Source organism: Lissotriton helveticus, chromosome 6 (assembly GCF_964261635.1).
Source record: "Lissotriton helveticus chromosome 6, aLisHel1.1, whole genome shotgun sequence".
NCBI lineage: Eukaryota > Metazoa > Chordata > Amphibia > Caudata > Salamandridae > Lissotriton > Lissotriton helveticus.
This window is the reverse complement of record NC_136067.1, coordinates 1,816,511,005-1,816,535,460: the sequence shown is the minus strand read 5'-3', so window position 1 is coordinate 1,816,535,460 and position 24,456 is coordinate 1,816,511,005.

Genomic DNA, 24,456 nt, shown 5'->3' with positions numbered 1-24,456 from the left:
AAGAATTAAAGGGCAAAGAATCAGAGACAGTTTCTCTTCCTGTTATGGATAATATCACTCAGATTGAGGCTCCCCTAACGCCCCACCTTAGGAAAATCTCCTGTGAAATAGTGGGGGGTCCACCTCTTGTTTTGTCAGATTTACAGAGGCAAATGGAGCACCCCCTTGGGCCCTTTGACTTTAACAATTTAAAAACCTCAAATGGAAGTTCTTTAAAATTATCTGAGTTGGCAGTGCTTAATCCAACACATCTAACTCAGGAGGATTTAAAAGTCCCTCCTGGCTCCCCTCATACCCCCGTAATTACAGAGGGTGATTTTACATTACCCGATATTAATTTAGAGGCCCAAAAGAGGTATTCGGAACTTGCTCATGCTAAAGCTCTGGTCAGTACAAATGCTCAAGGAGTTCTTATAACTCCTAGGCTTCAGCTTTATAGCAGCACTCCTTCTAACAAATTAGATTTCTCATTATCTCAGCTAAACCTCACCTCTAGCCCTGGCATGAATATGAATAACATTCTCCCTAGTTCTCTCATTGGCAACGATAATTTAAGCTCTAAATCCTTGTCCTCTCTAGAACACTTGTTATCTTCCATTCTACTTTTACTGGAAAAATTTGTTGGAGGCTCAGATTGCGTCCTGGATACAGTAACCCAAATCATTGGGGTGTTATTACATAATAAAGGTGGGGCTGATTTCGGGTCGCATCTTGAGCCTGCCAACTTATTGGTGAACACGAGCAAAGACAAGAGGTTAACAAAGGAGATGGAAATTTTAGACCCTATTCAATTGGACCTGAATCACATCTCAGAAGGTTGGATTGGAAATAAGATAGCTGCCATCCCGGCGAGTCTAACTATCGACAATGTAGTTTCAGCTGGAGGCAATTGTATCGCCAACCTTGATGAAAAGATAGAACCCTTGATAGACTCGGCTGACATGCAAAACACGGAATCGCTTCCTGTATTTCCTATATTTACCCCTCATATAAAAAAAGAAATAGAGACACGTTTTGATTCCCCAAATAATGATGAAAAGGTAATACCAACAATGCAAAAAAAGAATAGAGCTAAAAAATGGAAACCTATCCGAAGATTCCATAAAAAAAGACAGAGGAAAATTAATTTTGAAAGCAACTTGGAGGCCTCGCCAGAAAAATGCTGCCCTGAAGAGTTGTTACCTAACTTACCTGATGACACAACCGGTGCATCTCAAGGGGATCATGCGAATATTATTATTGAATCTGCAGGATCTTCAAGCCATTCTCGAACTGTTGATTCGATTTCTTCTGTAAATGCTTTGGGCCGAACCCTTAATCCTTTGGCTATGCCATTTCAGGATTTAGCTGTAATTGAGCATGTCCCCATTTTGCCTATCCAGGAGAAACCCTGTGTAGATACCACTTTCTTGGATTTTATTCCCCTTTTTGATACCGATCTTATCTTAAATAGATCGGCACTTCTTAAATGTTTTCGTGAGATCGAAAGTCTAAAACTAATTCAAACTTCCGATCTAGACGTGGTATTGCTTCTGAACTCCACCACAGGGAAAATAGCCAGGGTCAAATTTTATTCTAAATTGGTAGTAAATCATATTTTTCACTGGGCAGAGGAATTACAAATAAGAGGGATAGACGTTATCCCTTTCTTCATTGAGGAACAGGGTAACAAATTATCCACTAACTTGTTAACAATCCACGGAGTAAATCCGATTGCTACAGACTGGCACTCTGCTCAAACCGAGGTTTTTAAAATATGTGTATCAAAAAACGAACGACAGGTAATCTATAAAAAAAACCTCCTTCTAACCCAGTTTTGATGGATGACATATCTAAATGGAGTTTGTTGCCTGGCGTTCTTTCAAGCAAATCCACCTCTTCCCTTAAACCGCATTTCAATCTTTAACATTGACTTAAAAATCATTTCCTGGAACATTGCGGGTTTGAAGAATAGTCCGGAAAAATTGTCATTCCTGCACTCCCTAGAAGCTGATGTTATTTGCCTACAGGAGACTTGGGTGGAGGGAAAACTAATGTTGGAAAAAGAATATTATGTTTTAGATAGTAGTGCACTCCCCTCTAGGAGAGGCCATGCGAAGGGTGGATTAGCTTGTTTACTTTCTAATAAGATTAATTGGAATTTTTCCCATTTTTTAGAGCCAAATAAATTGTTCCAGGCAGTAATTCTGAAAAATTTGGTTAAGGATGGCCCAACTAATTCACTTGTCCTGATAAACTCTTACATTCCACCTGACACTTGCTTTAATGTTGGCCTAAAGTCGCTTTTCTCCTTTATATCTAAGCCTACTGACGTTACATCCCCTCCGCATATATTGTTATTAGGGGACTTCAACTTCAAAATTTCAAATTGTGGCCTTGATTTGTTCAGGAATAAGCTTAAGGAAGAATCCCTCCATATTCCGCAAGCTCAGTTCCCGGCGAATATTAAGTCAAACAAAAGAGGGAAATTATTTTTGGAAGGTCCATCTAAGGTGGATTGCCTAGTAATAAATGGCAGGCTCCCCTCTGACACCCCTGCAGCTTTTACTCATAAATCAAAAAATGGAGAATCAATAATTGATTATGTAGTTTCAGATAGCTCCTTCTTCCCTTTCCTGAAGGATGTTCTGGTTGTTAATTCGGAACTAAGTGACCGTTACAGTTGATCTCAAGCCGCCCCTGTCGGATTCCTGGCACATTGATACTGATTTGGTGAATTTTGGAGCCAAGTCAGGGAAATGTTACTGGAATCCTGGTGCTATCAAGAGTCTGCTGAGTATTTTGGTATCCACTGTTGAGAATTTGTCCCATTGGGATGGGAGGGAACTTCCAAGTTTTTCTGATTTTCTGAAATTAGTAACCTCATCTGCAAAGAAAGCCCCTCCTGTTAAAAAATCTACAGTAATCCCAAAACCCCTTCGGCAATTGAATATCGAAATAAATAAATTGATAAGGGATCAATATTTATTATTTAACCAAGAAAGGTATCACAAATTAGTTCTATTAAAAAGAAGGAGAACAAGGTTGAAGGCTAGACTGAAAAGAGATAAGGAAGATTCTTTATGGATTAAACTCCGGGAATCCTCTCATAAGGGTCAAGCCAGGACATTCTGGTCATTAATTGGCGAAGGTTGCGGTTCTAAATCAAGACCCACGCCAATTTCTATTGACGAGCAGACTTGGGTGCAATATATTAAGCTTTTGTATAGTAGTAATGGCTCGCAACGGGATTATGATTCTCTTTACGAGGATAATCTACCCTATGATCCCCCATCCGAAAGGGATATAGAATTAGCTATCAAGGGAATGCGTTCTTCTGGCGCACTGCGTCCGGATGAGGTTCCTATTTCTGTTCTAAAACATCAGAGCGAATTATGGAGTAAAATCCTTTACCCAGTGTTTAAATTTTGTTATATTAGTGGTACCGTTCTTCCATCTTGGAAAGGGAGCATACTAGTTCCTCTTTTTAAAAAAGGGGCTAGAGACCTACCTCAAAGCTACCGCCAAATCGCTCTATTAGATGCTATTGGCAAGGTCTTTGCAAAATGTCTTCTTAATTTAATTAACGATTGGGTGTCTACGGCCGAAATCCTTCCCTATGAACAAACCGGTTTTAGGCAAAGGCACGGTACCCTAGATAACCTGACTGCACTTCAGGTTATAACGGAGAAATATGTCAAGGTTCGTGGAGGGCGAGTTTATGGCGCCTTTATCGACTTCTCCACAGCTTTTGACAAAGTGGATAGAACTTTGCTGTGGGGAAAGTTATTCGATTCAGGGATGCCATCTACTCTTCTCAGACTAGTTTGTGCCTTGCATTCAGATACCTGGTGCAGAGTGTTGTTGGGAGGGGACAGAGGACTGTCTAGAATTATCCCCACAGCTAATGGGTTAAAGCAAGGCTGCCTATTGGTTCCTTTGCTGTTCTTCCTATATATAGCCGATCTACCCCAGGTTCTTTCTGCTAGTACAGGCATAGTTCCGAAACTAGGGGGCTCCCCAATCGTATGTCTTATATATGCAGATGACATTTTGATTCTTGACCTAACGCCTAAAGGGTTGAACAATCGCCTGAATGCGTTGTACAATTATGCAGGAAAGCATCATTTGTTGATAAATATTGAAAAAAGTAAAGTGATGTGTTTTACGGGTAGGTAGAATTCTAAATATGTGAACTTTCATTGGACTGTGGGGGGCCAAAAGTTGGAAGTAGTGCAAGCTTATACTTTCCTTGGCAAAATTGTTACGAGCAACTTAAGTGAAAAAGCCCACATAGCTAATAACACCCAGAAAGCTATTGTCCAGGGAAAGAGTTTGGCTTCTCTATATAAGGCTACAGGCAGAAGACATTTCTCGATACTGCTGGAAGTATATCGAGCAAAAATTCCTGCCTCTCTACTGTACAGTATGGAGCTAATCGATATGAAATGCTGGAGTTTTTTTAACTCCTCTGAAGGAAAAATCCTTCGTAGCCTTTTATCTGTTAACACTGCCAGTTCTACAGCAGCTCTTAGACAGGAATTCGGACTACGCAGTAGCTGGGTTCAAGGTCTAGGGGGGAGTGTGCGCTGGGTCTTTAGCCTGGCAACGGGTGAGCCTGGCACATTAAGACATTTTATAAAAACGGAGTTGCTGAGAAATTTTAATGATTACTCTTTAATTCTAAAATTTTTTAGATGTGCTGTGAGCCAATTACAACTAGATGAAGCCATTTTGTTTTCGTTATCTGCATATCAGCTGAAAACCCTCCTGAAGTCAGCATCTTAGGAATTAGGGTTTAGATTGGATAGAGAGAATCGTATTCTAAAAAAAGGCACCACTCCAGTTATTGAATCCTGTCTGGCGGGGATTCCGCAACCCTATGTCTTTTGGAACATTCCTCATGGAGTTAGGCGTCTATTGTTTCTACTAAGGCAAGACTTACTTCCGTTGAAATCTCTCTTATCCAGATGGTATGGTTCATCAGCCTTATGTGATTTTTGCAATATGACAAATCAGGACCAGCTCTAATGTCGCAAAGGGGAAAGTGGCTAAGACCCATATGTCTCCAATTGAATATTCTGTCTGCAACTGCTTTTATTGCGGCCATGAACAACCCCCCTAATGAAATGTTTTGTTTTAAATTGTATAATTTTTTTTAATGTTCTTTGTCTTTGTATTAGGCGGGTGTTTTGACGTCCAGTTCACTCTGTAATTTTATCCATTATTCTATGTATAGTAATATCACTTTTTCAATATTTTAAGGAATGTAATGATATGTTTTTTTATGTGGATCTCAAAAGAGTTCCGAAAACATAAATAAATAAACTTGGTGTAAACTTGGGTGATGTATGAAGCACGCAACTGCCACACCACATCTAGGACAAACATCCGATTGTTCAGGGTAAATTTTACTGAATCTGTGCGGGGTTAAATATACTTGGTGAACTATGTTATAGTGAATTAATTTAAATTGTGCATTGGATCTTACTTCCTGCACCCCATCATTTACCCTTGCGCAGCCCCGTTCTGTTATAGGTTCCTCCGATTCCTCCTCCCACCTTTTCTGTACCGGGAGGACTGTGGTTGGTATGTCTTCTCTAAGAGCTCTATATATATGGGAAATTAATCACCATCCTCCCGTTATAGATAATAACATAGTGAGCACTGCTGTACTTGGGAGTTCTTCCGGGAAGGAGGTCCACACCTCTCGGGCCACTGCTACTATCTTTCCATATTGCAGGAGTTGTTCCTCTCCGAGTTCAAATGTAGTTATAGCCTCTTCTCTCATCAGAAACCTACCGTTACTATATAAATCCCCTAAATTTTGGCATCCTCCTTCTTTCCATCATTGTACGGACATGGAGTCCGCAATTTTTTTAAAGGGTCTTACAACCCACAGTGACATGTTGGGGACATAGGGTGTCTTCCATAATAGTCTCCTAACCGTGGTCCCCCACATTCTTACTACATGCCTAAATATGTATGGATATTCTTCTGGGACCGCAGCTCCCATTATGAGTAACTCGGGGAGGGGAGTCCCCCCCATAGGTGCCCACCAGCAGTCTATTTTCCCAGTTACTATGCTCCTCCAGCCAATGAACCACATGTTGCAGTTGCCCCGCTATATAGTAATGGTTCATACAAGGGACCTCCAGTCCTCCATCTGCCCATCTCTGTTGGAGAGTTACTAGTTTCACCCGCTTACATGTGTTGCCCCATAGTAATTCCACTAGTATACTATCTAATTGCGTAAAAAATGACTACGGGATTTCATAGAAGGTGTGCTGTAGGGTATATAGGCATTGGGGTAGTATTATAATTTTCACCTGTCCCATCAAGAAAAGAGGCAGGGATTTCCAGAATTTCACGGAGGCACGAATACCTTTAACTATTCTCTCTATATTATGCTCCAGGAATCGTGCGGGTGAATGCCACAGTTGGTCACCTAGCTATCTTATATCTTCTATTTTCCATTGTAAACTCACTTCTGGATGGGCTCCTGATGGTATCTGCGTCAGTCTCCCAATTGGAAATATATTCGACTTCCCAAGATTTATACAGAGCCCAGAGAGCACTCAAAATGTTTCCAGCTCATTTAAGAGTACAGGCACCGAAAGGGCTAGACATCTTAAATATACTAACATATCATCAGCATATAGGGAAATTAAATGTATTGTATCTCTCAAAGGGATTCCCCAGCTCTCCATAGTCTTCCTTAGCGCTACTGGCAAGGGCTCCATCGCCGGTTGCGGTTAGAATGTTATGTTTTTTTCCAGTCTTTCATTATTCCTATGTTGCTAAAAAGGGTTTGTCTAGATAGAAATACATTTGTATTAGTAAAGCAAACCCCAACAACTGTGGTACTCCAGGCCAAACACTATTAAAATATGCTACCTGCTAGCATTGATGGCATGTGATTCCTTCACCTTGTAATCCTCATTGAAATATGGAACATTTCCTATGGACTGATTTATATATATACATTTTATTGCCTCTGTATAATGTGAGTGTGGTGTAAAGTGTTCTGGCATCCTACACAAGTATGAGAAGCTATATAAAACAAATTAAATGCATGTGAGAGTGGGACTATGGAGAGATATGGGGCACTGCTGGAGGGTGATAGAGAGGGAATCCATGAAGAAGGAGGTCATTGGGGTCGGGAGGGTGCAAAGAAGCTTTCACAGTGAGCACCATCAGCGCTAAAGATAGCCCTTCTTCTAAACCAATTGTACTGTTTGTGTATTTACCAGTGCCTGAGTCAGTTGATCCTTCGGTGCCCAGTAATTTTCCTGTGTTAAGCCATTTACTAATGGATAAAGAAACACCAAAAATACTTTTTGAAAAGAAAGGTTCATCCTATTAAGACTGTTCTTCAACTATTAGCCTCTCTGTGTGGCATAATCAACTTGGGAGATACTTTTGGAAGCATCAAAATAGCTAATGGAGCATGTTCATATCCACCTATTCCATCACTAGTTCACTTGCACAAATAAGCTACAAAAGTAGACACCAACTTTTTAAAATATTCATATTTTACTGTGATTATTTAATATTAGATTTGCAAATGAAAGGACAATGGACATACACAAAAGTGGAAATATGAGCCTGAATAGTATTATAGAAAAAGGTATTCATGTTTAAATGCAAGTACTTCTTTAAATTTGATTGATGTGTTATGTGAGCCCTATTTATTACAACCAAAAACAGATTAGCATGAGTCTTAACCAACCACTCACAGTGCCAAGGCTATTAAACCTATTAGCAAAGCAATAATTAAGATGCACAAAAAAATAAACATACATTCTACATCCATATCCACTGAGACAGTACATTTGGAATTTTACATTCATAAAGTAGACATACACACTAAGAAATTCTGTAAGTACAAAGGATAAACTGCATCCATAAATGCAGGGCAGGGTGGTTCTGGGTATTTTCGGAGTGGGATACCCCACTGAAGTAGTTGAACATCCACAAGCGTGTTCATTTGTTAATATTCCCATACCAGAAAAAAAAATGTACTTGATAATGGTATATTACAGTTTGGTAAAGCACACATGTAACTTCAAGTGGGGCATCGTAGCTCTGAGTAACCCATCAAAACACAACTTTATGATTCACCACAGTGAATCCCAGCAAATTTGGAAATCTGGAACATGTTTCCAAAGTTTTATTTTGGCCCTTTGTGATTAGTGCCATCAAGATTTAAGTGTGATTCTTCAATCCATTTATCTGGCTTCACTTTTCAATTATTGCACATTCAAGTTTGTGCAATGGGTGTACATTATTGCAGAAGAGTTCTGCTTACAATCATGACCACAGAGATATGGTTGGATCCGTTATAATCTCCAGATCGAGTAAGGTTAAATGAGAAGATAAGGGCTGAAGGAAAGCAGTCTAGGCATATGGTTAGCTTTATAGTTGGGCGTGTACATCCAACATCGTACATAGGTTTTTGAGTGGTAAAATTAAAGACTTGTGGCGTTGAGTGGCACAAAATAAACTCTAGAGTCCTGATTGCACTTTCCTAGACTCCTTTATTAGGTAGCTCAATCCAGTGCCTCTAGCAAACACAGTTGAGAACTGACCCCAGCATCCGTTATAACTATCCTCACCTCATAGATCTCATCTTAAGAACTCCACCACAACCCCTTCTGGACCAGCTTCTACAAAGCCCCATGTGAACTGTTAGTCACAGGGCCCTGTGTACCTTTCTAAGTCTTCTGATCCCCTTAATATTATCTACTGGCTTTTTTTACCATTCCTATGAATAAACATAGCTGGTCCCAGCTTTCAGAGTACCTCTGCCAATCCTTAGAGCCGTCCAATCTATCCTTCCTCTCCAACCTCTCAAGAAGCTCTCAAAACTCCTGCCAGCTTCCAAAATGCTTTCATCAACTCCCCTCCACTGGTGGCCATTGAAATATATCAACACTCATTCCACCTCAGCGAACCTCGTCAATAATACCTCCTGTTGCCACTTTATTCATTGCCCCACATCCTCTGGCCATCATGAGGCCCCCTCTGACCACACTTGATGGTCTCTTTAAGACACCCCTTCACTGGTCCTCAGACCCTTAGCCCGCCTTCCTTCAGTCCCCTTCCACTGCCATTATCAGAATTTGCCCACCTGGGATGGTGATGATGATGATGACCCTTAATAAACCAAAAAACATCTCCTGTGAAACTTAAGGTCCCACTATCAATATTCAGTGCCCTCCCTCATCTCCGACCACTCCCACTAAACCCCAGAGCCCCAAAGCCAGTGTCATTGACTCTCATGTTCCTCTTGATAGTCCACAGACCCTTCCCACTAGCCCTTAGACCCCTGAAGACTCTCCCTTCTGCATTCCTAAGACCTCATATGACCTATTTAGCTCTGTCTGTAAGGTTTTCAGCCCTGTGATGGACCTCATAGACTGACAGATCTTTAAGTATATTTTCATTTAAATTCTGCCAGCCTCACACCTATGAACCCATCTTCTAATCTTCTGTGAATGTTCCTCTTGGGTCCTGATACTCATATTTGCCCTGTTTAAGTCTCCTTGGTCTTCCTGGCTCTGGTTGCCGCAGTCCTCTTGATCCCCCTCACAATGATCTTGCAACCCCGGTCGTTGTGCTTTTTCTGCACTTGGTAATACAGCCGTGATCCCACTGGTGCTGGTTCCCTTGGCCTACCTGGCCCTATTTGTGTTACCCTGATCCAGATCCTTCTGGTCCACTTAGTGCTACTTTCTTTTTTCCTTGTGGCTTTTTTCACCCTTTTGCCAATGCTCCTAGTCCACATAGTTTTTCTATTTCCTGTTTGCTAGTCCTGACTCCCAGGTCCCAATGGCCGTAGTCCTCCTGTCTCCTATCTTCAAAGTCCTCTTGCTCACTGTTTCTGCACCAGCTGTTCTTAGTCCTCTCAGTGATGATCCTCTTTGTTCTGGTCGTCCTGGGCCTCGCCATCTTGCTACTTGTCCTGCTGGGCAGTCTGGTCATAGCCACTTTGGCCTGGTCATCTTAGTCCTGGTCTTTCTTTTCCTGATCCTCCATTTCCTCTTTACCATGGCCCTCCAAACCCTGGGACCCCACATCCTGGTACCTTTGGTCCTCTGTGCTCTTGGTCTTGCTGCCAGTCTTTCTCTTAGGTCTGGTCCTCCCTCTGTCTCTATGCCTGGACCCTGTAATCCTCCAAGCCCTGTTCCTCCCGGTCCTGGTCAACATGGTATTGCCATTCCTAATCTTACTCACCGTACCTCTGGTACTCTTGGTCCTCCTGGCGTCAGGCCACCTATTTGTGGTCCTCTTTGTCTTCCTCCAAAGTATGTGCCCACTAGTCCTTATCCTCTTGCTCCTGCTCCTCTCAGGACTTTATTTGCTATTGCTGCTTATCTATTACTGTTGTGTTGCCAGGTCTGAAATCCGAAACCAGCACAATTCCCCTTGAAAAAAACAAAGCAACCATTCTAATATAAGATGATCAAGAAGACTGTGTATGAATTAGTCAGAGCCTTCTGAAAAAGCAGTTTGCAGCCACTGAATTTTGCTTTGTCCTAACACAATTTACCTTAATTGAATACTAATGAAAATGTATTTATTGCAAATGCATTAAATACGTTTTTCAGGAAACAATTTAGTTTGATTCACACATTTATGGTTGTACATATTTTTGTACTTTTGTACATGCAATTACTTTTAGATGCTTGAAACACTACTATACTTCTAAAATGATTAACCCCTGGCCCACCCCTTGCCAATGCCTGGAGTCCCTTTTTTGTTGCAGTGATGTTCATAGTGAAAACAAGTTCAGCTGAGTAAAGAGCTCCTTCAGACTTAATCTGGTTGCCAGTCTAAGAATACATCAGCTCTGCTAACTATAATGCAGATGGACAACTAATGAAGTATTCAACTACTTCTAGGTCCTCTGGCTAAATAGAAAAGATTTTATACTGTTTGGATGTTGATTAGATAAACAGCAGTGGTTTGGTACTATTGGGCGATGACCAGATAAATTGTCACTTCCTTAGTTTATTTGTAAAGTGTTCTGTGCATAACTTAATTGGATCTAGGCGCTCTTTTGAGAGGCGAATCTATCTAAGTGAGGCAGAAGCGTTTAGGTTGTCATGGTGTTATGTTCCTTGGCACCAAGATGTTATCATTATAGTATATTCTATCATGTAATACAACGTTTCATGCAACTATGAAGGGCTCTTCTCTCAGTCCGATCTTGTATATTGTTTATCTAAGACCACTGACTTTTCTGATCAGGGCACAAGGTATACAGTTTCTGAATTATGCTGATGACAGCCAGCTAACCATTTCAGTCCATCAATCCAACCCATCACCGATAGAGACTTTCGACAACTGCATGGGCAATATCTCGGCATGGCTTGGACAAAGCTCTTTGAAATTCAATGTTGATAAGACTAAAGTGCTGTGTTGTTTGATTGGCAAACTCATGTGCCCCTCCCCGGACGATTTCTTGCAATTAGAGGGTAATCCTGTTCCATGAAGTTTACATACCTAATGACTATGCCTTCTCAAACCATGTCAACAAAATGTCAGATTTTTGTGTCTCTCTCTTATAGGGATTCTTTTAAAAATAGATCCCTTGTGTTCCAGCCTTCTATCTTCAGCAGATTGTATTACTGCAACTCTGTTCTTAGTGGCACCTAACTACTTACTTAAGCATCTCTCTTGTATCCAATCGTCTGCTGCCAAAATGGGGTTGTCCCTTCTAGGTTATGCATCTTTGACATCTGCACTTGATTCTATACATTGTCTGCCCCTACCTATAAAAGTATCTTTAAGTCCCTTTGTGTTACTCAGAAAGCCAGCCATTGGCTGGCGGCCCCCCTCCCTAGGTGGATTTTGGCTCCAGGGACTTCACCCCTCAGGGGCTGGCCTTGAAATGTTGGTTGCCTCCCTGGAGCCCACCCAGGGCGCCTGGTCAGCAGCTTTGGGAACCACAAGGGGAGCCTGTATGCTGCTGCAGTCCCTGCTAGCTCTCCTCCTCCAGCAGGAGGCAGCATTGCTGTCATACACCAGGAGTTGCTAAACATGCAGCTCCCTGTTTGTAAGAGCAATTGTTTAATCTTTGTACCTGCCCCCTTGACCATGGGCAGGAAAACAGATGAAAACTCTGCTCCCAGCAAGTGGGAGTGATTTGACAGCTCCTGCTTGCTGGGACCGGAGTTAGTGCTTGCACTGACTTGGTGGGAGCTGCTGAAGCTCCCGCCAAGTCAGAGCAAATAGCTATGTCCTGGGGTGGACACCCCAGAACAGTCTGGGGAGGCAATCGTCTCTGTTGCACCTGACATGTGCTGCCTGGGGAGATGGGGGTCCCCAGGGTTTATGAAGTCCCCAGGAGGGGGCCCATGCGGCCCCCCTCCATTGTTAGTAAAAAGCCCTGGGGAGGTCACTCATACACCCCCTCACATACCCACTCAGAGACTCATACACCCATTCACAGACCCACTTGGACACTGATACACCCACTCACAGACTCACTCAGACTCTCACGCACTTACTTGTAGGCTCACTCATATCCATATGCACTTACTCAGAGATCCACTAAGTCACTCATGCACCCACTCAGATACCCATTCAGAAACTCATTTCCCCTTTCACAGACCCACTCAGAGGCTCACACACCCACTCAGACACTGATGCTCCCACACACAGACCCACTCAGACATTCATGCACTCACTAACAGGCGCACTCATATTCATATGCTCTGACTCAGAGACTCATGCACCCACTCACGGACACACTCAGGTATGCGCACCATTTAGAGACCCACTAAGACACTCACACACTCACTCAAAGGCCCACTCATGAGCACTTCATCTGCACTCACTCAGAGACTCCATCAGAGACCCACTCAGAGACTCATGTACCCACTCACAGGCTCATGCCCCCACTCACAGACTGACTCATACACTCACATACCCACTGACAGAGCCACTCAGACAATAACGCACACTCACCAACCAATTCAGACACTTCAGCACCCACTCATAGACCCACTCAAAGACTCACAAAACCTTTCAGTGATCCATTCACAGATTCACACACTCACGCAGAGATCTAATGAGACTCACACACCCACTCAGACACTCATGCACCCACTCAGAGACCCACTCAGACACTTATGCACCCACTCATAGACTCATGCACCCACTGATACATCTACTCAGAAATGTATGCACCCACTCACAGACTCACTCAGATACTCATGTACCCATTCATAAACCCACTGAGAGACTTACACACCCACTCACAAACCCATTCACACACCCACTCAGGCACTCATGCACTCATGCACTCACTCACAGACCCCCTGCCCCCGCTCTTAGAGCTAGTCATAGATCCAGGTACCTGCTCGCATACCCACTAAGAGACTCATGCACCCACTCTAAGACCTACTCAGAGACTCATGCACCTGCTCACAGACCCACTCAGATACTCACACACCCACTCAGAAATCCTCTAAGACACTCATGCGCTCACTCACAGATCCACTCAGATACTTACACACTCATTCACAGACTTGCTCATAGACTCATGCATCTACTAACAGACTCATGCACCCACTCAGAGACCTCCTTGAAAACTAATTCACTAATTACAAACCCACTCAGAGACTCATACCCTCTCACAGACCAAGTCATACACTTACACACCCATTGACAGAGCCACTTAGACATTAACACACATTCACAGACCCACTTAGACACTTATGCTCCTACTCATAGACCCACTCAGAGCCTCACGTACCCACTCAGAGATCTAGTCACAGATTCATGCGCTCATTCAGAGATCTAGTCACAGATTCATGCACTCACTCAGAGATCTATTGAGGGATTCACACACCTACTTACATTCCTACTCAGACACTCACACACCCACTTACAGTCCAGCACAGACACTCACACGCTCACTGGTAGACCTACACAGACACTCATCCAGTGATTATAGATGCTCTCAGAGACTCATAAACCCACTCACAGAACAATTCATACACCAACACACCCATTGAAATAGCCACTCAGATATTAACACACACACTCACAGATCCACTCAGACATTTATGCACCCACTCATAAACCCACTCAGAGACTAACCCACCCACTCAGAGATCCAGTCACAGATTCATCCATTCACTTGGAGATCTATTGAGAGACTCATGCACTGTCCTACAGTCCCACTCAGACATTCATGTACCTACACACATGCCTACTCAGAAACCTATGTACCCACTCATAGACCCAGTTGCAGACTCATGCACCCACTCATACATCCACTCAGAGACTGATGTACTCACTAACAGAGACACTCAGTTAGTCATGTATTCACTCACAGAAGGACTCAGATATTCATATTCTCACTGACAGAGTCACACTCCTAGACTCATTCAGACACTTACACACCCACACATACCCACTCAGACATTCACACACCCACTCACATACCAACTCAGACACTCATGCACCCACTCATATATCCACTCAGTCACTCATGCATCCACTCACAAACCCACTCAGAGACTCTTGCACCCATTCACAGACCCACTAAGAGACTCAAACACCCCCCAGAAACCCACTCAAACACTGACAATGCAACTCACAGACCCACTGAGACACTCGCACACTCACTCACAGGCTGACTCATATTCATATGCAATCACTCAGCGAACCACTCAGACACTCATGCCTCTACTCAGAGAGTCAAGTACCCACTCATAGATACTCACACATCTACTCAGAGGCCCACTCACTCCTACACCCACTCACTCACCCACTCAGAGGCCCAAACACCCACTCATAGACCCACTCAGACACTCACACACCCACTAACAGACCCACTCAGAGACTCATGCTTACACTCACAGACCCAGTCAGATAATCATGCACCCACTCATTTACCCACTGATAGGCACACATAGTTACTCACAGACCCACTCAGACACTCACACACCCACTCACATAACTAATCAGAGACTGACATAAGTACTCACAGATGCATTCAGACACTCAATGACACACTCAGGGACTCATGCACTCATCTCACAGACCCACTCAGACACTAACACACCCACTCACAGACTTATGTACCCATTTATATACCCACTCAGACACTCACACATCCTGTCACAGTCCCACTCAGATACTCACTCATCCCCTCAGGTCTACTCAGGTACTCGCACACCCACTCACAAACCCATTTAGAGACTCAGTTAACCACTTACAGACCCACTCAGATACTCACACACCCACTCACAGACACACTTAGACACTTATGCACCCACTTACAGACACACTCACAGACTCATGCACCCACTCACAGACCAACACAGTACAAAGTCAGTGAAATTTAGCAGTTTTATTAACCTGAGCTAACTATAACTTATGCCCCCACAGTGAACTTCTTATAACCTCCCAAATCACATCATTGATGACATGGTCAGTGACATCACTGATGACATAACAGATGACAGTTCAAATGATAGCAGTGATGACATCATTCAAAGAATAACTTACACATCCACTCATACCCCTATACACCCACTCACGCATCCACACAACCACTCACTTATCCATTCACCGACCCATACAAGTACTCACACAACTACCCACTCACCTATAAGGCTACTCATACAACCAGTCATTCACCCATAAGCCACTAACTCATCCATATAGCTACTCACACACACATATATTCACCTATACTTCACCTATACATTCACTTATAAACCCACTCACTCACCCATACAACACAGCTACTTTCTCGCCCATATTAGCACGCTCACACTCACCCATACAACCATTACATATCCATTCACACATTCATATAAGCACTCCCACATCTGCTCACGCACTCTTACAACCATTCACACAGATTCACACAGGTACTTATACACCCACTCACACACCTACACAGGCACTCACAGACCCATTCCCTGATGTACACAGGCACTCTCACACCCACTCACAGATCCACACAGGCACTCACAGACCTACTCACAGACTCACACACACACCTACTAAGACACCCATACACCCACTCATAGACCCATAAAGCCACTCATATACACACTCACTGACCCATGCAGCTACTCACACACCTATTCACAGACCAATACAGACACTCACGCACCCACCCACTGACTGATTACAACCACTCACACAACCACCAAAATACTCACAGACACATACAGCCACTCACACACCCACTCACTGACCTATACAGACACTCAGAGACCCACTCTCAAAGGTGACAGGTCACAGGATTTTTTTAATGCAGAAATTTACTAAAAAAACGAAAGTTACAGGGACTCTATAGTTGGTGAGCAGTTGGTTGCTCTCACTAAAACCCTCAGGTAACGGAAACATAAGAGCAGCTGCATATAATACAATTTACACTGAGACTGAAACAACACGTTGTCAGCTGCATCTCTTCTTGTGTCTCTAGGGGGCAGATTTACAAGCCCCTTGCGCCACTTTTGCGTCACTTTTAACATTGGAAAAGTGATGCGAAAGTGGCTCAAGGGGATTGCAAATCTGCCCCTAGGTATTTACCACACACTCAGAGCAAGCTTGACTCCTTCTGGCACAAAGAATGTTCTTGTTTCTCGTAGAGCAGAAATGTTGGAACTAAGTAAAGTTGATCCAAATGGACTGAGTTTGAGTTAAAAACAAGGGGGCATATGTACTAGCATTTAACACAACATGCACTGTGTTGCATGAAAGGGAGAGAGCAGACCTGCGCCATATCTATTAAGAATGCTCTCTTGTTGCGCTAGTGCACCTGTGGCCCTCTTGTTGCGCTGGTGCACTTGTGGGCCTCTTGTAGCACTGGTGCACTTGTGGGCCTCTTGTCGATCTGGTGCTCTTGTGGGCCTCTTGTTGGGCTGGTGCACTTGTGGGCCTCTTGTTGAGCTGGTGCACTTGTGGGCCTCTTGTACCGGTGGTGCAATTGCGGGCCTCTTGTAGTGCTGGTGCACTTGTGACCTCTTGTTGCGCTAGTGCACCTGTGGGCCTCTTGTTGAGCTGGTTCAATTGTGGGCCTCTTGATGAGCTGCTGCACTTATGGGCCTCTTGATGAGCTGGTGCACTTATGGGCCTCTTGTTACGCTGGTGAACTTGTGGGCCTCTTGTTACACTGGTGCACTGAGGGTTGTGTCGAGTGAACACAGGCACCCTTGCACCTCAAAGTAAGGGTGCCTCAGTTGTGATCAAAATATTGTTTATGCAGTAAGGGATACCTTCCTGCATAATTAGTCTGAAAGCTTATTCTATTTTGAATGTGTGCTGCAGAATGCAGCACACATGCAAAGAGTAAGTTACAATGAGAAATGATGCTAATTCTCCTCGTTCTGCCAGCTACTTGTTGGGTCACCATTTTGGCGCAAACCCATGTTTACACCCCTTAGTAAATATGTGTTTGTGTCAAAATACATAGATGGGTGCATGGGAACGCCCATGCCCCAACCATGTAAATCGGTTTTTGCGTGGCTTAGTATTTACCAAAATAAATTTGGAGTCAGGGCTGCGGCAAAAGTGACCCATCCAGACACAAAATCTTAGTAAATCTGGGCCTAAGCATAGACTACTTTGCAAATATTAACACATCTCCGTGCTAACCTTACTACAGCTATCACTGCAACGCACAATGCAAGAACAATAGGACATAGATGTGTTCTGCTCTGATGTACTTTTAAAGAAATTCTCTAGAAGCTGTGTGGAACACGGCTTTCAGTGCTGCCAACATATGACAATGTGGGTGGCTAATGTTTTAATGCATTTATTTTTTCTTTCATGTAGTTTGTACTTTCAAACATTTTGAGAAAATGAGAAGATAAACTATAGAGTGGAAGTGCATTTAATGTTCAAATACTTAAATTATGCCACGTGGTAAAGGAGCAGCTATGCCAAAAGGCTGATGTGGTAGAAAGCTCACATCCCAAGCCTTTGCATACAAAGATGCAATAAAATGATTTTGTTTTATGTTGTTTAAATACATTAAATGTGCTAAAGAAACGTAAAAGCTGTTCTACTGACCACAAAAACGAGGAACACTCTTAATTAAAAAAAGGATGTTTCTTTTCATGGGAAGCTTTTCGTAAACACAATGTGCTATCGATGACTATCTTTAAGAAGCTCAGAATACTACCAGCAGCACGTGACGAACTTTACTAGTTTATTTCTGTCATTATTAGATAGTTCATACTCCTTAACATATACGAGGTGCACTTTGCCATGGAGAAAAGCTGTCTGTGAGTGGTGTATTTATAGAGAAGTAGTGTAGTGATGGAGAAAATGCTGGCCTGCTTTAGGTTGAGGAGAGTCAAACATTTCACACAAGGACCATGTCAGGGATGTAAAGCCAAAGTACCGTCGGAGTGCCGTTATAACTAGTGATGTGTGAAGTTTACACGATTTGCTTTTGTATAATTACAAGGAATTTAAAGATAATTTCGCAAAATAATGGCTAATTAGGTGAATTGCAAATGCATCATTTAGTACTATATTTTAGCTTGAAATGCGTCCTCGTGTAAATATTTGACATGATGGTGCATTTTCAGCAAACAATAGCACGAAAAACACAATTGCTGAGAACAATAGCTGCTTAAGATCAGGTTGTTAAGCGGCGGGGGGGGGGGAGGGGGTGGAGAGGGGGATGGCGACAGACGACGTAATATAAGTTATTTATTTAATATTTGCCCTATTCAGTCATCTTTCGACATCCCACTTGCCCTGTCCCAGCCCACCGCGCTTTCCTGCACCGCCCGCTGCTGCTCCAGCGCTATAATTCTGCCACGAAAAGCAGCATTATTACATAACGTAGCATAATAGCAACATTTCAGAAATTTCATGTAACAAGCATAATTAGAAATTCAAAAATAATGCAAATTACACCGGTTGTAATAAAAATCTACCCAGCTTTAGTAATAAGTAGATCAGGCGGTAAATTCCGTTTCGCTCGCAGAATTTGTGGAATTGCCAAAAATTCCGCGATTCACAGCTTCACAGAATTTTTTGCTAGTTCACGCTTTCAAAATGCATGTTCGCGAGACATTTCTCCCTGAGCACGCAAACAGCGTTCGCGTCCAGGAAAAAAGCATTGCGAATGGGCGGAACAAGCAATTCCGCATGTTCGCGGAACTCTGCGTGCTGGCAGAGATTTTTTATCATTTCGCAGAGCTTTGCGTATCGCGACTACGCAAATTCCGCCCACCCCTAATAATAAGCTGTTGATAGTAATGGCTCCTTTTAATTAATTACAATTGCTATGTATTTTTAATCGTACTGCTGTCCAAAAACAAATTGTTATGTTGGTAGCGAGAATGTAAAGGACAACATATGTGAATTAAAATGCGCCTTCTAGTGGTCTGTGATGGGCACCACAATTAACCCATACTTGACATGAGGTACAGTGAAGTGTTGGTGGTGATGATGATATTGAACTTCAAATTCACAATAGATAAAATTGAACATCGCATACCACTGCATGCTCAACGTGTGGTGCGTCAGAATTGCAGAATAGATAGATAGATAGATAGATAGATAGATAGATAGATAGATAGATAGATAGATAGATAGATAGATAGATAGATAGATAGATAGATAGATAGATAGATGGATGGATGGATGGATGGATGGATGGATGGATGGATGGATGGATGGATGGATGGATGGATGGATGGATGGATGGATGGATATTATTCAACGCCAAGATACCCTTCTGGGTAAACGTGTGTTTTACAAATGCAGGTTATGTTACTTTATGTTACGTTATGTAGCGTCACGTTATGTTATGATAGTGTTGCACTGGAAGACTTAGGAGGTATAATGTGCATTTGACTTGGGGTAATCACTGTGCTTCAGGGAAAATGATACTAGTTGTAGCTTTGTACCCACAACTGTTTCTCTACCATGGCTCACCACAAGCAAAAATTAAACGGGTGTGAGCAGGAGGTTGGGCTCTTTGGATCCAAAGCTTTTAAAATGCTATTGTCCAAAAAAGTGATATTTCTTCCTTTATCCTTACGCACAGGCGTATGACAGGGAGGGACTTATTTCTTAAACTAGAATATACACATATTCAGGAGAATATGCTGGCTCGGTGAATGTTGGATCTGTTGACGTTCTGCGAAGCACTGATACCACTGAGGACATAGATCAGTGTTTGGATGTGGCTGCCTAACAATAGTCCTACTGCAAGTCAAATGTAGAATGTACCAGACACGTAGGGAGAAAACACCCCACGCATCAGAGCCAATTCCCTCTTGTTTGTAGAAAGGTAATCCAAATTGGGAAGTTTGTTTCACCAGACAGGTAGGGATCTCTCAAGTGGTCAATTGTCCTCTGCGAGGGTAACAGAGGTCATTGGCTCAGCCTCTCTGGCATGCCAGTGTATCGTCCACTGGGGTCTAAATAACCTCCTAAATCTCCAGGACTCCATTGTGGGAATTGACCCCGAAGATGTTTGTAAATATCCAGAAACAAGTATTTATGGGTGTTTCCTAACTTTTAGGGAATTCCTACACCGTAATTCCCACTCCCGAACATTCAGAGGCTTTACTGACTCAAGGTGGGTGAGTAAATATTTTTATGGGTCTAAAACCAAATTTTGTGGATAGAAAAAGTAGTATTTGTAAACTGAACATGTGCAAATAGCTTTGTGGTTCGGAACCCAAGGAACATGGACACCTGAGTTTGAATCTTCTCTTCAGCACTTGGTGAACTAGAATGTGATTGTGGGCAAATACATTTATCTCCCTATGCCTCAAGTTGCATATCTGTGTAAAGTAAAAAAACAGCTGTCCAATACTGTCCCAATTACATGTTAGCATCCTCATCCCCATCACAGACTGGTTTTTGTAATCTTGTCTCCCAGTTCTCTTCAACCCAGACACACACTGCATTGTTACATGTGCAGCAGCATAACAATAGTGTAATACTGTTGCTAAAAAAAAATGTTCTTTGCTCTTTAAAGAGCGCTACTAAAGCTTTAATCTAGGTCAACTCTGCATGAACTAACCCAAAAAAGTTAACTTTTACCTAGCATCGCAAGCCAGAGATAATACAAAAATAGGACTTACGTGCCCACGTACACCCCAGTTGCCATTTGCATTCCTCACCATATCATTTTACAAACACTTTCTTACTAAACCAGGGTACAATGCTCATGTTATTAAACTATCATTCATCCATGGAACAACTGACCAATTTAGTTCTCCACAATTGACTCAGGTACATACACTATACCACGAAGGTTCCTGGGGCCACTGATTGTCTACGATTAGTAAGAAAGGATCTAATCTAGGCCAATGCTGTGTTTGAAATGCCGCTATTCTTTAACCATGCACGGAGGATGCCATGTGAGATTGTGTCAAATGCGGCTGAAGGATCGAGTATAATCAGAACTGCCTTCCTGTCTTTGTCTGCAGTAGACTTTAATGTGTCAACTATTTCCAATAGCAAAACCAAAGGGGATGATGGACGGAGTGTTGAACATTGCAAGCACTCACCCCCCAGTCAACTGATCTGGGTTTAATCCATCATCATTCTTTAGCTCACTCCGCCACCCCAGTTCAGACATGGCCATATGCAAATCAGTCTGACCCTGTGCCTCATGGGAACAATCCAACCCGAACTGCCGAGCCTTTTCTTCCCTGGACCGGAAAAAAGCATCCTGGGACCAGTTTCTGGCTAATCAGCCATCATCAGCCAGGCTAGCTTGAATCCAGTGGCAAAGTGAGCAAGGGACCCACGTCTGGGCATACCCTCCCAACTTAGGGAGAACAAAAGCAAAACCAAAGGGGATGATGGACGGAGTGTTGAACATTGCAAGCACTCACCCCCAGTCCAACTGATCTGGGTTTAATCCATCATCATTCTTTAGCTCACTTCGCCACCCCAATTCAGACATGGCCATATGCAAATCAGTCTGACCCTGTGTTGAAACTATGTCAGGGACAATCGATATTTGCCCGGCGGTATCGCCTCTTTAACCCACGAAATATTAATCAATGAAGAGGCAGGCGCTGGAGACGGGAAGGCAGGAAACAAGGTTTATTCTCTCCGGAGGAGAACACATCAGTTCAGACAGCAGGTATCGTCCTGAGGTGCTCTACCCGCATCTCTGAGGCCTGGCCTCTTATACACAGGTTTATTGCTTTATTACATACAACACATTCTTGGTAATGCTTTGATGTACGGAAAGGATATCCTCCGAATCTCCCCTTCAGGCCCGTTCCCACACACAGTTACAGTTGAAGTCCCCACCCCGGTCACAACAGGTGATGATTATCGCGCAACTGGACATTCCGCCGATTCATGGAATGTGGGGGTTTGATCGGATCTCATAGGGTGGGGGCTTTGATCAACTCGGGGGTCCTTTGATGAGGGAAGCTTTCTACTGTACGGGGAGGGGCAATAAACAGTATCGGCAGAGCTAGGTGTCGGCCTGGGAACGAGGGAGACAAACGGGCACACAGGAACAGGGGGTTTGTATCAAAAGGGCCTGGGACCATGAAAGGAATGAAGGGAGGTGTCGCGCTGGGAACAGGATGGGGTTCTGAAGCAGAGCTGCGCTGAAGGGGGGGTTTATGACCCAAGGCATGTGCGAGCGGGGGGTTGTCAGTGTGCGGGTTTTCCTGAGGGCGAAGGGCTATGCTGGGGGCCAGTGGCATGCAAAGGGGGGTGGTTCTGATCGAGGCACCTAAAATGGCGGGTGCGCACGACAAAAGTGTGGCATCAGGGGAAAAGGCAAGATGGCGCAGATAATGTTTACCAAACCGTACTAATTTTCCACAGTCCTCCCTTTAACATATCCAAGACATCTTGCTGTCCTATTTCCTATTCATGTCTACTGTGGTGGTCATAAGAAAAAGCAGTAGGAACCCAGGTGAAGGAGTCATAAATATTACATTTAAGATCTCTCGTCTTAGGACAGTCGTTCGGAATGTAAAGTGATAGGTCATTACATATGCAAGTTCTGTTCATATTTAGTTGGAGCATAATCAATACAATGGTGGCTGGGAGAAAAATGAGACATAGTAGAAACGATAATTAAGGGTGTCAATGTTCGAAGTTAGGGAGTTCTCAGCATTCTTTGTCGTTTTCTGTTGGCACTGTGGAGCACCGGCGGTGGAGCTATGGGTCCAGCTCTATTCTAGGTCCCGCGTAGCAGGGCACGACCTTTTCCTCGCGTTTCTGGTCAAAAAGGTCCTTTTCGCCCTGTGTCCGTTGAGTGGATTGTCAAAAAGTTCAGATGGAAGAAATGTGCGTGTGAGCAGTCCTTTAGGGTAGGTCGGAGAAAAAGGGGGATGGAGCAGGGCCAGATCGGGAACAGACTAGGGGGACGGAAAATTTCAGGTAGGCGGGCTCATGACCGAGTTCAGAGAGCGGGGACTTTTCGGCATACGTTGAACAACGAGCAGGGGCATCAGGTCAGCCCTTTCCTCTCATTTTGTCGAAAACAGTGCCTCGTCCTGCAGCTCCTTACTGTCGCGGTCTCGCCTTGGCCAATGTCGCAGATGTTCCATAATCTGTAGTCAGGCCACGTGCTCCCACATCCGGTCCTTCTTTCCTCCGACAGTCGTACCCTTAAATGAGTTTGAAAAGACAGTCTTTAGAGAATTGGCAGAGGAAGGTAATCACATAAGTCTATTTCTCTCCCAGCTCCAGGCAAAAAAATGGAAACGTCCGTTATATTGGGGTTCACAACTAACATATAAATGAGTGATGACGGGCTTGCTGGATTTACTATAACTTTCCTTCGCAACTATTTCTTTGGTGTTTGTTGGTCGTGGTACGAGATCTGGTACTTTATATTGCATTACAGTCACGTCAGTTCTTCTGTCGGAGACCCACCTTCCTAATACGAGCCTTATAAAGCTATACCGTTCTCCAGGGCTTTATATTTAAAAAAAGGTGCAGTGTGCTATCACCATGGTCTGATAGGTATCTTTCTGAGGGATGAACATAGGCTAAACATTTTTCATTCTATCAATGCATCCTGCCTTTCAGCTAAACATTTCACTTTCAACAGGGTTCATTGCAACGATTTCTTCACTTCGGTCTAATCTTAACTTTGTAAACATCATTCTGGTTCCTATATAGCCTCTTACAACCTGACTACTTAATTAAAAAAAAAAAAAAAAAAACGGGGTCTTGTGGAAAACAACTAGGGACATAGAAAACTGTGGTAAGGGCGTAAATCGACCCATCTCTTACAGCCGGGGGTGAGGGACATTTTTTTAGAACTCTCGTCTGGGGCAGCTGATACGAAACTGGGGGTGTTCTGGGAAGATGGGGATGTTTCGATCACCTTTACTGTTTGGGTATTGCGACAATTCGGGACGGGGAAGGTCGCGTTATCTGAGGCATCTTTTTATAACACAGGAGCCGCTGACATGTAGTTCCCTTATTACGGGTCAGATTAGGGAACCTCAGTCGTCTTACCTGTCCTTTCCCTTA